Consider the following 15,864-nt stretch of genomic DNA (forward strand, 5'->3'; position numbering starts at 1 on the left):
GCAAATCAAACAAAGCCAAATATGAGTAGAAGGAAGGAAATAATGAAGACCAGAACAGAAATAAATGAAATAGTCTTAAAGAAATGACATAAAAGATTAATGAATCCAAGAGCTCATTCTTTACAAAGATAAATGAGATTGACAAATCCTTAACCAGACTCATCAAAGGGAAAGGGTCGGGGGGAGAAAAGAACCAAATACATAAAATCAGAAGTGAAAGAGGACAAATAACAACTGACACCAAAGAAATACAAAGCACTAAGAAAATATTATGAACAATTTTATGCCAACAAACTGGACATCCTGGAAAAAATGGATAAATTCCTAGAAACATACAATCTTCAAAAAATAGGAAGAATTAGAGAATCTGAAGAGATAGATTACACCTAATGAAACTGAAGCAGTAAAAAACACCCCTCAACATATAAAAGCCCTGGACCAGAAGAAGGCTTCACAGGTGAATTTTTACCAAACATCCCAAGAACTAGTATCTCCTCTCAAACTATTCCATAAAATTCAAGAGGAGAAAAGGCTCCCAAATTCTTTTTATGAGGTCAGCACTATCCTACTTTAAAAACCAGATAAACACACTACAAAGAAAAAATTATAGGCCAATATCCCTAATGAACATAGGTGCTAAAATCCTCAACAAAATACTAATAAACTGAATATAGCGATGCATCAAAAAGACCATACACTATGGTCAAGGGGGATTTATTCTTGGAATGCAAAGTTGGTACAACATTCACAAATCAATAAATATGATTCACTATAGGAAACCTATCCGCATGGAGTGGCAAATGTAGCCCAGCCCCACTGGAAAGCCTACAGGCGCATGTCAGCACACAGGATGCCAAACCCACAGATCGGCTTTCCCGTAGGAAACCAGGCCTGCATTATACCTAGGCTGCTTTGAGGCTTCCTCTTGCTAAAACTCCCTCACCCTGAGTTGAAGCAGAAAATGCTTAGTGCATATCTTTAAGTTAAATTCCTGAAGTCTGTGCTGATTCTCCCAAGGACAGAGTATAACCAAACCAATCACTCTTATTGTTCCCTTGCATTTGCAACACTTTTTTCTTGTTAATCTATAGGAAGTAATCAGTAACATCCTTTCCTTGGTTATCTGTAAAAAGTAATCACCTAAAGCAAACCTGAGCATAATGAATGAGAACCTTCTTTGATGTATGCTATTAGAAAGCCAATAAAAGCTTGTCAAGGCCAGGGTTGAGGTGCTCTCCCCGTGAGAGAGTGGCTGTATCGTCCCTTTTTCTTCACAGGACTTGGGTAGTTCGTGTGAATATGTTTTGCCTTACCTACAACACTGCCGACATTGCTGGCCAGAGTCTGCATCATCTGCCGCCCGGAACAGGGACACAGGGCTACGAGCTGTGGTTGTGGATAACACACCAACTTGGTTGGAGTGTGTGCATCAGCTCAGGTAAGGGCTGCCAACACCGAGTGTTTTTCGGTATAGTTGTAGGGTGTGTTGGATTTCAGAAGAAAAGGAATTTTTTCCAAGGTCGCCCTCTCTTGAGACCACTTTACATCTGCATTCTCTTTAGTAAGCAGGAGCCCTGCTCTCTCTCCCAAGTATTTGCCACAATCTCCTGGGCACGGGTCAAGCAATTAATAGCCACAGGGGTGCTTGCCAGTAGAAGGCACCTATGAGAGGATAAGCTAGGATGTGGACCCATACAGAACACTAGGTTTCCTGCCAGCTGCAAGCAAAAGCCCACACAATGAGAGGCACACTGTAAAAACACTCATAAGCCCATCCCCAAGGCACAACCCCCAGCTAGGTCTAGGCTTGGGAAAAACAGCAAAGACTTTCCCTTTAATCAGCTTTAAAAACAGCAACTAATTGCAGGACTATTTACAAGCATATCAGCAAATTATTTCAATCCACCTCTTGTGGTCCTTTTGATTTTGCCTTTTCCCCTCTGTCCACCAGCATAAGGAAAAGCAGATAGTGAATGAGTGTTTCAGTTTTGACCAGACTCTGAAGATTGCTTTCCAGAAGAATTTAGTGTTAGTCACAGGTTTTGTATGAGAGCCTTAGGCACTTGCCAAGCTCCAAAGACAAAAGGCACTTCCTCCCCTCCTCTGGAAAAATCAGGTGTTCCTGTTAGAGGAAATTGGCAGTTATTTTAAAACATAGCACAGCACCCAGGGAATGGCTTGTTTTTTTTCTGTTTCTTGCTTGTCCCTGCAAGCCAGAGATAATGATTGCTAGAGATAACATTTGTGAGCTAGAGACAACATGGTGTCTCTGTGTGCTAGAGATAACGTTTCACTTCTGTAAGCTGCTTCTTGCTTTCTCACCAGAAGTAATGGTCTAAGTGACAAACCACCCCTCACCCTATATAAGCAATTGCTCCCCACTGATCAGGGCCCAGAATTTGGAGACTGCCTACTCTGGGTCCATGTGTGCGTAAATAAAGGAACCACTTTGCTTTTTCCGGTGTTCGGCCTGAGTTCTTCCTGTAACATTTTGGTTCCCTGACAGGGAAACGACTCACACGAGCAGGCATTTGCCTCCAGTGAGGTGACCTCGGAGCTCTGTGGAGCTCTGTGATGGAAAGGAAGCACACACCCCAGTTATTTTGGGTCCTCACCCGTCCCGGACTCTGCAGTTAGCTGCCAGCGAGACCCGCTCTCTACCTGAGCTGGAGAGGGAGCGAACTGGTCCAGCTTGGGGAGCTGCGCAGCCTTTGGATTTGTAAGTGCCCCAGAAACTAGTACCTGAGACTAGACCCACCCCTTGTGGTGGAAGGAGAGACTGACCACCTCTCAGGTAGGCAAGTAGTCATAAGTCCTTTAACGGCCAATTGGCCACTTGGTAGGGGAAACGTATCCCTACTTGGTTAGGGCAGTCCTACTCGGGCGGGACTGTATAAATTCTTGGATGTTTGTTGGAGGTTTGTCTGTGTGTTTGTGTGAGTGACTGAGCAGTGGTTCCACAGGTGAAAACCTACGGAGTCTGAGTGGGCCCCAACCTGCGGTTCCTCGGTCTGTCGTATGGCATAATGGCTGGGAGTAACCTGGACTCTACTCAGGCAGCCTTAGCTAAGACAGACCCAAGTCCCTCGCAAGAGGAGAGGCCAGGAGGGCGAAACTGAAAACCCCATCCCTTTGTCTGTGCCGTTGTGGGAGAGACATCACGGGCGCAGGACCCTCAACAGTACTAGACTGCATGTTGCAGAACTTTGATCAGTTTTGGGGCTGAGACCAATTAGAAACTTTCTGTACATCAGAGTGGCCAACATTTGGGGTAGGCTGGCCCCCTGAGGGAACCCTGAACTTAAGGATAATTCGGGCAGTACATCTAAAAGTCACAGGCAAGCCAGGACACCCAGATCAGTACACGTACATAGACGGATGGCAGGAATTAGCACAGGACATGCCGTCATGGCTCCGGCAGTGTGCAGGTCAGAAGCCTAAGAGGGTAGGAAAGGCTGGTGGTAGGCAAAAAGTGGCACAATCCAGTGATTTAGTTGCCCAGTCGAGGGAAACATGCCGCCCCCCATTTTCAAAGGAGAGCCAGAGGAAGAGCCGCCTATCAGTCTGCCTCCCCCCTATGCTCCGGGAACTCTCGCACAGGCCCCAGAGATTGAAACTCCACTGCCCTCAGTCTCCCCTGTGCCAGCTCCAGCTGAGCCACCTGCCTCCCTAGTTATGACAAGGTTCCAACACCGACCTGCTGTCCAGATGCCCTTAAGGGAGACTCAGGCCCTGCCGCAGATCAGGCCAGATGTCACTGAACAGCCAGGGTGGACCATTGTCTAATATTACCAGCCCTTCACTACCACTGACCTGCTAAACTGGAAGCACCACACCCCATCCTACTCAGAGAAGCCCCAGGCCCTGATAGACCTCATGGAGTCCATTATGCAGACGAACCACCCCACCTGGCATGACTGCCGGCAACTGCTCCTCACCCTGTTTAACACAGAGGAGCGGAGACATATCCTCCAGGAAACCCACTGATACTTAGAGACTGTAGCACCAGTGGGCATTCTTGACCCAGTCCAATGGGCCAGGACGGCGGCTCCTGAGGCCTACCCTGACTGGGACCACAATACAGAGGGAGGGAGGGAGGGAGGGCCGCCCTCCAGCGTTACTGGGATGCCCTTCTCCGAGGGATCCAAGTGGGGGACCAACAACCAACAAATATGTCGAAAGTAGCTGATGTCACCCAGCGCCCCGATGAGGGCCCAGGGGATCTCTATGAGCGCCTGTGTGAGGCTTACTGGGTCTGCACCCTGTTCTATCTGGGAAGGGCCAGATAACCAGAGGATGGTCAACATGGCCTTCGTCTCCCAGTCAGCCTTAGACATCCGGAGGAAACTCCAGAAACATGAAGGGTTTGCCGGCATGAATATAAGCCAGTTAATAGAGGTCGCTAACAAGGTCTACATCAACGGGGAGGAGACGGCAGTGCAAAAGGCCCAGAAAAAGATGAGGGAGAGGGCATCTCTTCTGGCAGCTGCTCTTGGTAACCCCTTACCAAGCAAGAAAGGGCTGACTAGAGGAGGAGGAAAACAGCCATCTGAGAAAGGAAATAAACTGGCACCCGGAGAATAGACCCAGACCAGTATGCCTGTTGCAAAGAGAAAGGGCATTGGAAAAGAGAGTGCCCCTATAATAAGGAAAGGAGAAGGCTGACGACAGGCGGGCAACAGGGACCAGGGTCACAGGCACCTACAGTCCTCAGCCTGGCTGGCTTGGACTCAGACTAGGAGGAGCCGGGCTCACTGAATCTCCCCCCCATAAGCCCATGGTCAAAGTGACAGTAGGCAGCCAAACACTCCCGTTTATGATAGACACTGGGGCAGAACACTCGGTGGTGACTATTCCCACTGCACCACTGTTGGGCCTTGAAATCTCTATAGTCAGAGCCATGGGATGGCCCAGTAGCCCCAAACAATTCTGCCAGGCCCGAACTGTTGAACTTGGGGGCCACCAGATAAAGCATGAGTACCTGTACCTACCAGAATGCCCTGTACCGCTCCTAGGGTGGGACTTGCTCACAAAACTAGGAGCCTGCGTTATTTTCCATCCATCAGGAGAAGCCGAGCTACAGGTTGGCCCCCCAAGCCTCACTGCAGTCCTGGTCCCCCGGGGGGAAGAGTATTGGTTATATCGGGGGGCTGGGGGGACTGGAAGGGAGAGGCAGAAGATAAAGAAGTCAACCTGCGAGAAAAATATCCCAAAGTATGGGTGGAAGATAACCTGCCGGGACTGGCAGAAAACCATCCACCTATACTAATAGGTCTAAAACCAGGAGCCAGCCCGAGGCAAGTCCGCCAATACTCCATCTCCAGAGAGGCCAGGATAGGCACTGCAGAAGTCATCCGCAAGCATCTATGAGAAGGCATACTCGTACCGTGCCAGTCCCCACAGAACAGCCCCCTTCTGCCAGTACGGAAGCCAGATGGGAGTGGGTATAGGCCGGTCTAGGACCTCAGGGCAGTGAACGAGGCAGCAATCATGCTACACCTGGTAGTACCAAACCCGTATACCCTCCTCAGTCAGCTCCCACCAGGAGCCGCTTGATTCACCTGTCTGGACCTAAAAGATACCTTTTTCTGCCTCCAGATTGCAAAGGCAAGTCAGCTGCTCTTTGCCTTTGAATGGGAGGATCCACGCACTGCGTCAAAAACCCAGTTAACCTGGACCAGACTGCTGCAAGGCTTCAAAAACTCTCCCACTCTCTTCGGAGAGGCCCTGGCCAGGGACCTAAGGCGGTTCACTGAGCGGGAGACTGACCTGGTGTTGCTACAGTACGTAGATGACCTCCTTTTAGCAGCACCAACCCTAGACCGGTGGTGGGAGGGTACTTGCCGGCTGCTGGAACTGCTGACTAGGACAGGGTACTGGGTGTTGTAGAAAAAGGCACAAATATGCCAGACTCAGGTGAAATATATAGGGTTTATCATCTCTCAGGGAAAGTGAGTCCTAGGCCGAGAGAGAAAGAAAGTAATCACAGCCCTACCAACCCCAAAGACTCGGAAGGAGTTCTGAGAGTTCCTGGGGGCAGCTGGGTTCTGCCGAATCTGGATCCCAGATACGCTGCCCTGGCTAAACCCTTATATCAGGTATTAAAGGGGCCAGACACGGTGTCTCTTTCTTGGGACACTGAGCAAGAGAAACCTTTCCAGGCCATAAAGGACCACCTCGGTCGAGCCTTAGCACTGGGGCTACCAGACCCCTGCCGACCCTACACACAAAAAAGAGAAAGTAGCGCTGGGCGTTCTCACCCAGCAAGTTGGGCCCTGGCAACGACCAGGAGCTTACTTATCCAAACAACCGGACAGTGTAGCAGCAGGCTGGCCACCTCGCCTCAGGGCCGTAGCGACTGCAGTCACCCTCCTGCAGGAGGCTGACAAGCTCACACTAGGACAGGAGATCAGTATCTATGTGACACACGCGGTGACCAGCCTGCTTACTGGACAGGGACATAAATGGCTCTCTAACCCAAGACTGACTCAATATCAGGGCCTCCATCATGAAAACCCCCGCATAAATGTCAAAACTGTTCGGAACATTAACCCAGCCACCTTTCTCCCGGCGGAGCTGGAAGAACCTGATCATGACTGCTTCGAAGTGACGGAGGAGATCCATGCCAGCCGGCCTGACCCGTGAGACCAGCCCCTAACAAATACAGAGCTGACATTCTATGCTAATGGGAGCAGCTATATGATAGAGGGGAAACGAGTAGCAGGGTATGCTCTAGTAGACAACCAAAAACAGTAGAGGCCAAGTCACTGCCAGCGGGGTGGTCAGCCCAGAGAGCAGAACTGTGGGTATTTAATCGGAGCCCTAGAACTAGCAGAAGGGAAAAGAGTCAATATGTATACTGACTCAAGGTATGCTTTTACCACTCTCCACATACATGGGGCAATTGAGCAGGAGGACTATTGACAGCTGAGGGGAAATAAAAAATAAGGCTGAAATACTCCGACTACTAGAAGCAGTCCGGGCCCCCCAAGAAGTGGCTGTAGCACACTGCAGGGGCCACCAGAGAGAGGAAACAGAAGTCGCCAGGGGAAACCAGAGGGCTGACCAGGCAGCAAAAGCGGCGGCAACAAGCCCAGAGGTGACAGCCATGCTGCCGGCCTTGCAGGGACCCTGATAGCCCTGGATATAAATCAGCCAGACTACACCCAAGAGGAACAGAAGTGGGTAGTGAAAGAGAGCTGCCTACAAACAGCCTCTGGGATATGGAAGCTGCCAGATGGCTGGCTTTGCATCCCACGGGGCCAAGCCAGCAACCTGGTCAGGCAACGCCATGCCCTCACTCACCTGGGAAAAACATCCCTAGAGACTTTGCTTAAGAGATACTATTATGAGGACTTCTGCCAAAATGGAGGCGTAGGTGGAAACGCTGTGCCTCCTCGCACAACCAAGTTTAAAGACAACAAAGTTTTAGTAACAAAAAGGCAGCCAAAACACAGAAAATTGAACTATACGAAAGTCCAACAACAACGAACCGTTCAGCCAGACTGGTAAGAAGGGTAGAGCCAGCAGCGGAGCTGGGTTGGGCAGGAAAGATCCCCTAGACTAACGCAGGTGCACAGGCAGCCGTTGGCAGATCCCAGGTGTGGAGTAGCAACAGGTGGGCCCAGTGAGGGCGCAAGGCGGCAGGCTGACTGCGATCACACATTCGAGAGCAGATAAACCAGTGAAGAAGCAAGCAGTGAGACAGACCGTGCAGGCCCCAGTGGCGGGAAGCAGCAGAGGGGACCGCTATTGCCCCCTCTCTGACCCTGCCCACACACACAGCATCACAACCCAGCGACCTGGGCAGCCCTGCCCTGGTGAACACCTAAGGCTCTGCCCCTCATACGTAACAGGTGCAAACAGACAAAAATATGGCTCAAGAAGAACTCAAAGCCCCAGAGTTGATAACTCTAAGCGACCAAGAAATAGCCAACCTATCAGATGCACAGTTCAAAACACTGGTGATCAGGATGCTCACAGAACTGGTTGATTTTAGTCACAAATTAGAGGAACATATGAAGGCTAAACTAATTGAAATGAAGGGAAATGCACAGGAAACTAATAGTGATGGAAAGGAAACTGGCACTCAAATCAAGGGAGTGGACTAGAAGGAAGAAAAAAATGACCAAACAAAAATATGAAGAAACAAAAATTCAAAAAAATGAGGAGAGACTTAGGAACCTCCAGGACATCTTTAAACATTCCAACATCCAAATTATAGGGGCACCAGAAGGGGAAAAGCAAGAGCAACAAGTGGAAAACTTATTTGAACAAATAATAAAGGAGAATTTCCCCAAGCTGGCAAAGGAAATAGACTTCCAGGAAATCCAGGAAGCTCAGAGAGTCCCAAAGAAGTTGGACCCAAGAAGGAACACACCAAGGCACATCATCATTATATTAGCCAAGATTTAAATGAAGGAGAGAATCCTAGAAGCAGCAAGAGATAAGGGGACAGTCACCGACAAAGGAGTTCCCATCAGACTGTCAGCAGATTTCTCAAAAGAGACCTTACAGGCAAGAAGGGGCTGGAAAGAAGTATTCTGAGTCATGAAATGCAAAGACCTACAACCAAGATTGCTCTATCCAGCAAAGCTTTCATTTAGAATGGAAGGACAGATAAAGTGCTTCTCAGATAAGATCAAATTCAAGGAGTTCATCATCACCAAGCCCTTATTATACGAAATGTTAAAGGGACTTATCTAAGAAAAAGACGATAAAGAATATGAACAGTGAAAGGACAGCAAACTCACAGTTATTAAGAACCACATCTAAAACAAAAGCAAACTAAGAGAACAGCTAGATCAGGAACAGAACCATAGATATGAAGATCTCATGGAGGGTTAGCAACAGAGGAATGAGAGGAGGAGAAGTGGGGAGAAGGTACAGAAAATAAGAAGCATAGATGGGATGTAGAAAATAGATAGGAGGGAGGGCAAGAATAGTAGGGGAAATATAGAATCTAAAAAACTTGAGACATGGCATAAACTAAAGGGGGGAATGGTGGGGGAGGGGGTGTGCAGGGTGAAGGGGAATGAAGGGGGGGATAGAAGTGTAATGGCATAATCAATAAAATATATTTTTTAAGATACTGTTACTTCCCCAACATGTCTACGCTACGTGCTACAGCCTCAGCACGGTGCTTGACCTGTGCCTGGAACAATGCACCAGGCCACTGAAGAACTCCGGTGGGAATCCAATATAAAGGACTATAGCCTTCTGAAGATTTACAAATAGAGTTTACGGAGATAAAACCTAGCAAAGGATACAAATACCTCCTTGTGATGGTCTGCACATTCTCTGGGTGGGTAGAGGCTTCCCCACTCGGAAAGCGAAAAGCAGAGAAGTAGTAAAGGCTCTACTCAGGAAGTAATTCCAAGGTTTAGACTGCCCACCACCATAGGGAGTGACAATGGACCTACTTTTATAGCCAAGGTGATCTAAGATCTTGCAACTCAGCTAAGGATTAATTGGAAATTACACACTGCCTATGGCTCCCAAGAGCTCAGGAAAAGTAGAACATATGAATCAGACTCTGAAAGAGACACTGGCCAAATTTCGACAAGAGACTAACCTACCCTGGCCTGACTTGCTGCCATTAGCACTGTTCAGAGTTCAGAATGCCCCAAGCCCCACTGGGTACACACTGTTTGAGCTACTCTATGGCAGGCCACCAGCTAACTTGACCCTACCTAGGGGAGAGCTTAAAGTTCTTGGAGAAGCAGGGCAGACTAGGTATCTCCAGAAACTAGGGGAAACACTTCCCCAGATACACCAGGCTAGATTAAGCCAAGAACCCTGTGTACGAGGGGGGCCAGCCCACTCACATGAGCCTAGAAACTGTGTATAGATAAAAGATTGGAAAAAAGAGTCCCTCCAACCCACATGGGCAAGGCCTCATTTAGTCATTTTAACTACCGCAACTGCCCTTCCTTAAGGTTGCAGGAATCACATCTTGGATCTACTACAGCTGAGCCAAGACCACAGTGGACCCCGAGGACCAGAGGGCCGATGATGACCCAGAGCCACCATCGCCGAGGCTGCCCACCTTGAGGTTAAGGAGACCAGTCACCAGCAAGGACTCCAGTGAATGGATCGTTGTTCCTGGGGATTCCTGGCTTCCTGGGGATACCTAACTCTCGTTGGCATCTTCCAAGTAATCCTAGGCATTGGACTAGTGACTGTAACTCCCCCGGGATGGAGTTCTGGGGAGCAGGCCACTCTTGGGGTAGCTTACCTCTGGATTGTCTGCACTTTCGGATACTTAATATGTTTTGCTTAGCTTGCTCAGCCCCTGCTACAGCCCCAGTTTGCAAATGCAGCACACCAGGAGAAAGAATAAGGACAGCAGGCCCCCAGATAGACAGGTCTGCTCGAACCGCTATCCACAGCTGAATAGCCTAAGCCAGGCAAAATTTGAAACAGCCAGGAAAGAGGCGGTAAAAGAAATAGAAAGTTGGAATTGGAGAAATTGGGGAATAAATCCTCAAGTCTGGCTCCAGTGGCTGCTTCCCTTTCTAGGACCCCTAATTATTATCGTCCTAGGAATAAGCTTTGGGCCCTGCATGTTACAGACCATAATCCAGATGCTAGAGGTCACAATGACTAGATGAGCCACAGCAAAAGTCCTTGCCCTCCAACAATACCAATATAGGTACCAAAACTTACTGAAGTCTAGAAGCATAGATAACAGCCAGCTATAGGTGATGCTAAATTAGCCAATAACAGCCTATAGCATCAAAAGGGGGGAATGTTAGAGGAAATTGGCAGTTATTTTCAAACAGCACAGCACCCAGGGAATGACTTGTTTTTTTCCCTGTTTCTTGCTTGTTCCTGTGAGCCAGAGATAATGATTGCTAGAGATAACATTGTAACTCTGTGTGCTAGAGATAACGTTTTGCTTCTGCAAGCTGCTTCTTGCTTTCCCACCAGAAGTAATGGTCTAAGTGACAGACCACCCCTCACCATTATAAGCAATTGCTCCCCGCTGATCGGGGCCCAGAATTTGGAGACTGCCTTGTCTGGGTTCACGCATGCATAAATAAAGGAACCACTTCACTTCCTCCAGTGCTCGGCCTGAGTTCTTCCTGTAACATTCCCACATGAGTCAGAACCTTGCAAGGGTGTCTGGGATCAATTCCTGAGATGTACATGGGCCTTATGAGGACCTCTGAAATGGCTTAATCTAACTTCTGGCTCATCCAGGAAATCTCAGTATAAAGGTTGGTCACCTAGCACTTCGAGTCCCCGCTTCACAGCCCTAAATGCTGGGGAGGACCCCAGACCTATAAGTGGGGTTAGGGTGCCCAGAATGTCTGTTACCCCCTTCCTGTCTTCCACTAATAGCACATTTTAACCCGCTACATTCTTTTCACTAGCAAGAAGTACGATTTAAAGGTGCAGACGGAGTGAAAGCAAAACAAACTGGTTTTGTAATTGCCAAGCTCGTGGTGGGAGGAGTTTCAGAAAAGGTTCTTTTATTTATCAAGGAATTTCTTTAAAGGTTTCTATGAATCCTCTATCATGGGGAATGGGCTCTCTAAGGAACAAGAGCAATGTTTTAAGTTAATTCAGTAGCTTTTTAAGGCTACTGGATGTCCCCCAGATGAGGGATCTTTAGATATATGGGGAAAAGCAGGGCAGAGAAGCCCTCATAGTCAGGAAGGCTCAGACAAACAGAGAAGGGGCCTCTGTGCACCAACCAGGCCCTTCCTGTGGGTCACCCCAGCTGCAGCGGGTGTCACAGCCACACTGGGTGAGCCCAGCTGGGCTCCAGCTCTCACAGGCCCACAGCACGGCGGGTCCGGGTTACTGAACCAGAAAAGGACAAAGGAGCCAAAGAGAGACCTGGCATTCTTTCTGAGACAGGAAAGAATAGTTGCTGAGAGTGTGGGCAGCTCTGGTTGTCAGACTTCCTGAATTAGAATCCTAACTTCATTGTTTACAAGCTGAGTGGCAGTGTGTGAGTTTCTTAATCTCTTTTAGTCTGGAAAATGTGGATAATAAGATTTATACTTTATGGGCTTCCTGTGAAGATCACATGAGCTGATACACCTGCAGCCATCAGGGCAGCTCCTGGCACACAGGAATCACTCTCGAACATGAACCAGGACAGGGACACTGATGTTGCCACCACTGTGGTATTTCTTTTCTAGGCTTTGGAGAAATGAAGAAAGTATCGCGCCCTGTATGTGCAATAACCTTTAAGTTGACATAATGACCCCTATCCTCTAGGGGTGGCGGATAAAATATTCTTAAACATATGCACCATTGGAGGTAGCATGAGCTTAAGCCAGTTAAGAACAAATTCAGCTTTCCACTGTGTTTCTCCTTTACTCTCACACTATAATCACTCACGATAATTTTGACACCAGATATGTGGAGGTATTTCCCTACACCAAGAAATTTTTGGACACCAGCTGGGTGACCAATTCATCTCAATTCTGACACCCTACTTAGAGACAGCATAAGATCCCACTGGTTAAGGCTCAGTCCTGCAAGACTGCCCTGCCCTCCTCCTCTCCTGCCACTGCAGACGCCAATCAAAAGTCCTGGTTATCACCTGTGCTTCTGATCGATCAAAGGTTTGCACAACCTCCTTCCCAGGTTCAATTCATTTGCTAGAGGAGCTCACAGAACCCAGAGAAACATTTTACTTACTGGATCATCAGCTTTATTACGAGGGGATGTCACTCAGGCAGAGCCAGGTGCCAGAGGTGCACAGGACGAGGTGGAGAAAGGGTATGCAGCTTTCAAGAGGGCACCTCCTGAGGGTGTCACTCTCCCCCCATTTCCACGGGGTGCACCAACCCAGAAGCTCTCCCAAACCGGTCGTTTTGGGTTTTTATGGAGGATTCGTGCATGGGCATAATTGGTTGAATCACTGGCCATTAACAACCCATTCAACCTCCAGACCTTCTTCCTTCCCCAGGTCCAGGGGTGGGACTAAAAGTTCCAACCCTCCAATCACGTGGTTGGGGCTTTCCAAAAGCCACCTCATTAACATAAGAAAAGACACCTTTAGGACTTTCCTCCCAGGAAATTCTAAGGGTTTCAGGAGTTCTGTGCCAGAAATGGGGAGGAAGACCCAACATTTGTTTCTTACAAATCACCATATCACACCAGGACTCAGCAAACCAGCCTGCAGGTCATCTCGGGCCCAGCACCTGCTTTTGCACAGGCTGCAGGCTAAAAATGGCCGTTACATTTTATATAGTTAAAAAATAAAAATAAAAACATTGTGTGACACATGAAAATTTAAAAATTTAAGTTTGTGTCCACACATAAAGTTTTATTGGAATACAGCCATGCTCGCTCATTTATATATTGTCTATGATTATTTTCAACTACAATGAGTTAAGTTGCTGCAGCAGAGTGTCGCCTGCAAAGCCTAAAATATTTATTATCAGGCCTTTTGGAAAAAAATATTTTCCAGCAGGTTGATGTAACCCACCCTTAAATTTCCCCTTAATTTCCAGAGGACCACAAACACCACACAAACTGCAACTCGGACCAGCGAATCCAGATACCCCCATCCCTCATGGCTCAGTCCCAGTCTTTCCTTGTCCAGGTTCTCACCTTGGTTTATGACCTTCTTTTTCTGGGAGTTTAACCTTTACTGGAGCTTGACAACTTTTATGTTCCAGCCCAGCATCAGTTTCTCAGCTTTTTCTTTCCTTCTGCCGGAGGCGGAAGCGAGAGCCTCTTTTGTGCTGCCAGGAGGCCCGAGGCTTCCGGTCCCGTGGCTCTCAGTAAGAATTACTCTCAGCTTTTTGTTGTTTTTTTCCAGAGGATCAATCAAGCTTAGCAATAACCACCTGATTTTATTGTGCTTTTAGTCTCTCTCTCTCTCTCTCCATAATTCTCAAACACCTGCTCCACAACATTAGCTAATGTATAACCATTCCAGATTATCACCAATGAAAGTTTGGACAGTTGGACCACCTTCTGGTCCCATTGGCTCTTTGTGGTCAATCTACTACCAGCCCTGGGGGTCCTCATTTGTAAACAGGTGGTGAATGATCCAAATGAGCACCCCACCTCAGTGGCTTCTTGCTGGAACTATACCTGGTTAGGGTTGCCAAATTTAACAAATATAGATACAGGACTCCCAGTTAAAAATGGGCTTCTAATAAGTAATTTTCTAGTAGAAACATATCCCATACCATATCTGGGACATACTTATACTAAAAAATTTTGTTGTTGTTGTTCTTTCTTTCTTTATTTACTTTTAGAGATAGGGAAAGGGAGGGAGAGAGAGAACCATCAGTGTGTGGTTGTTTTTCGTGCGCCCCCTGCTGGGGACCTGGCCTGCAACCCAGGCATGTGCCCTGACTGGGAATCAAACCAGTGACACTTTGGTTTGCAGGTCTGTGCTCAATCCACTGAGCCACAACAGCCAGGGGAAAATTTTGTTGATGTTGTTCTTTATCAGAAATTAAAATTTAGCCTATGGCCATACCACCCTGAACGCACCTGATCTCGTCTGATCTCGGAAGATAAGCAAGGTCAGGCCTGGTTAGTACTTGGACGGGAGAAATTAAAATTTAGCTGGGCAACTCTGGAACGGCTTGGGTTCCCCAGAACAAACTGTGAGATGGAGTTTAGGCAGGTGCCATTAAAGAGTGCTTAGTTCAACACCCTCGGAAGGGAGCAGAAGGAAGCAGGAACGAAAAGTCAGTCTGCAGCACAGGCCCCGTGACACACGTGGCTGACCCCTGGGAGCTCTGGCACTAGAAGGGCCTCTTAGGATAGTTCCAAGTTGGGCTGAGCTGTCCAGGCCGTTATATGCACAGAGAAGTCACTGGATGAGGGGATGTGTCTTGGGCCAAGAGGGTCTCTACAGCCAAGGCAACGCCTGAAGAGGGGAGACAGCTGACAATGCTCCCAGCACCAGGGGCGAAGCACCTTTCCCGACAGGGAGTCCAGGTAGTAGTGAGTGCCTCACAGTGTCCACTACATTTGCAGAGAGGATTAAAACATTGAGTAGAGAGAATAGAGGATATTTAAGGACATTTCCTCTTGAGCACCTATGGCTAAGTGAACTAATGTGTACAAATTGAAATTGCCAGGACAAGATACGGCACAGAGAGGGTCAGCACCAGGTAGCAGCCACTTTGATGTCTCCAGAACTGGGGGCCTGGAAGGGTCATCCAGCGGTGGAGATAGTTTTTAGAGTAACACATGGCACTGGGCATCGGCCCGCGTACCCACCTCCCAGAAGGTGATGATTGGCATCGCTGTGCTGAAGCTTCCTTGCAGGGAGTGTTCTCTGCCTGACTAGGCAGGGTTTGGCGTATTCCTCTAGGTGCAGCTTGTTTTTTTAAAGGAATGCCTTTAAAAACATAATCAGTATGAATTATTTCCACTTGCCAATTACAAAGACCAGATAGATCCTTACTTTAGAAGAGGAAAAGGGAGGTGGAAAATGATCATAAAGTCAGGATACAGTATCTTCTGTTGACGCATGCTGGCACCTAAGCTGTGGTGTTGAGTGAATGACCTTCTCTGGCTTCACTTTCTTAGACTGTAACACGAGAAGGCTGGGTCAGGTGTTTTGTGAAGATCCCATCCAGTGCTGACCTTCTGTAACCCTGTGGTTCTGTACGTGGCCTCTTGGCAAATGAGTTTGGGTCACTGACAATGCTGCACACAAGAACTTAGCAATTTTAGAAGTAGGGTTTTTTATTTTAGCATCGTAGAGGCAGTTTAACCATCATTTTTAAAGTAGCTCAGTTTCAAAGGCTGGTCATAGCAGATTGCTCAGAGAGAAAGTAGTGAGGCAGATTAATTTCATTCTTATTTTAACTCTAACGGTGAATGGCTATCAGACTGGATATGTTAACATCACATGCAAAGTCTGTG

Source organism: Artibeus jamaicensis, unplaced genomic scaffold, assembly GCF_021234435.1.
Source record: "Artibeus jamaicensis isolate MK-2021 breed Jamaican fruit bat unplaced genomic scaffold, CSHL_Jam_final contig_548, whole genome shotgun sequence".
NCBI classification, from domain to species: Eukaryota; Metazoa; Chordata; class Mammalia; order Chiroptera; family Phyllostomidae; genus Artibeus; species Artibeus jamaicensis.